The 1,923-nt window shown below is 39.1% G+C and overlaps 1 pseudogene; it reads right to left on the bottom strand.

Annotated features, from left to right (window-relative positions):
- Nucleotides 1-1,474: 1,474 nt before the first annotated feature.
- LOC127077205 (uncharacterized) lies at nucleotides 1,475-1,574 on the bottom strand (annotated as a pseudogene).
- Between the last annotated feature and the right edge of the window lie 349 nt (nucleotides 1,575-1,923).

Raw genomic sequence — 1,923 nt, 5'->3', positions numbered from 1 at the left:
TAATTCGCCTAGGTATCGGTATGTAAAGTAAGCAGAATAAGGGATCAAGACTGAGTCGGTCTATTTAAACTTAAAATTAAAATCAATCTTTTTACGGTCTCAACTTACAGGTTTAATAACAAGATTTTTTACAAAAAGTAAAGGACATAAAGAAGTTAAAATCAATAGAGCGAGAGTTTGAGGTTTTAACTGGACAGTGTAAGTTAGGCATTAATTCTAGATCAGGGCGAGAGCAAGTTTTAGAGTTAATTAAATTCTGACCTTTTCCAAAAAGTATTTTTAAAGATTGAATGTGAGGACAAGAGTTAAGCATTTGGATTTAATTGTATAACCTAAGTCAACAGAGCGAGAGTTTGAGATAAGGGTGTTTAAAACGGTCAGTGTTTTCTTAAAAAGAGTTTCTGCAACTTTATTGCTTTCAAAATATGGTTTTTGACTTAATTATAAGTGACAGCTACATTAATATAAAATCATGGTTTATTCAACAGAGCGAGAGTTTGAGATAAAACCTTTAACCAATAAAGTTAACTGAAACGATTTACTTTAAAACCAAGAAACCGACAAAGACTTGATTCCCTAGTTTTGACGAACTACATACCGATATTCGTTTTATTAATATTTAATCTAGATCTTAGTTTAGCCTTTAGTTTTTCCCCAAACAATCAAACATTTTTCACCTTAGATTTACGTAGTAACCTTAGATAACGGTATATCGATTCATAAGTCCCTGTGGGATCGATATCTTTTAAAACTACGCGATAGAACTGTGCACTTGCAGTTTGTATCCCATTCTCGACTCACGCAGTCGAGCGATCAAGTTTTTGGCGCCGTTGCCGGGGACTTTTATTTAATCGATATCGTAACTCTTCCGTTACGCTGTAGAGACTAAGGTTCCTTTTTCTTCTATTCTTTCTTTCGTTGATTTGTATGCCACGCACTCGCTCACAAGGCGAACCGCTCTATCTACGAATCAACGATATCGAACTATATCTCCGAGTCTTACGACGAATTCGGGAATATCGTGCTGAAAACAATCTCCCTCCTATCGAACTTCCTGATATCAAAAACCTTTTTCCTTCGATACCCGAGATGGCAGAACCAGCTCGTGCTCTTAGAGATTACGCCGCTCCATCGCAAGATGAACCACATTCAAGTATTGCTCCGCCCGCAATCGAAGCAAACAACTTCGAACTTAAACCTTCGCTGTTGCAGGCTGTGCAACAGAACCAATTCTCTGGAAATCTTACCGAAGATCCAAACCTTCATTTATCCGTATTTGTTCAATACGCTGATACTGTTAAAGCTAATGGTGTCACTTCAGAGGCAATTCGACTTCGTCTTTTTCCTTTCTCCTTAAGAGATAGCGCTAGAAGATGGCTTCAATCTCTTCCTTCCAACTCAATCACCACCTGGAACGAGTTGAAGAAAGTTTTTCTTGCCCGATATTTTCCGCCAAGCAAAACAGCTATGTTAAGAGCCCAGATAAACGGATTTAAACAGAAAGACAACGAGTCTCTTTTCGAAGCATGGGAAAGATACAAAGACATGATGAGACTTTGCCCACACCATGGTTTGGAAGACTGGTTAGTAATTCACACATTTTATAATGGTCTCTTATACAACACAAGGTTAACAATAGACGTCGCTGCAGGTGGTGCACTAATGAACAAACCTTATGCTGATGCTTACCAGCTTATCGAGAGCATGGCCCAAAACCACTATCAGTGGGGAACCGAACGAACAACGGTGGAAAAACCTCAACCGAAAACTGGCATGTACGAGATAAGTAACCTTGATCACGTCAATGCAAAAGTGGATGCTTTGGTCCAGAAAATTGAAAGTTTAAACGTATCACCTCCAGCCGCCGTGGTTGCTATAACTCAGAATTGCGAGGTCTGTGGAATCCAAGGCCACACTCCTGCG

The sequence above is a fragment of the Lathyrus oleraceus genome, chromosome 4, assembly GCF_024323335.1.
Source record: "Lathyrus oleraceus cultivar Zhongwan6 chromosome 4, CAAS_Psat_ZW6_1.0, whole genome shotgun sequence".
Lineage (NCBI taxonomy): Eukaryota > Viridiplantae > Streptophyta > Magnoliopsida > Fabales > Fabaceae > Lathyrus > Lathyrus oleraceus.
The sequence above is the reverse complement of the archived record's forward strand: the minus strand, read 5'-3'. Positions and strand labels throughout refer to the sequence as shown.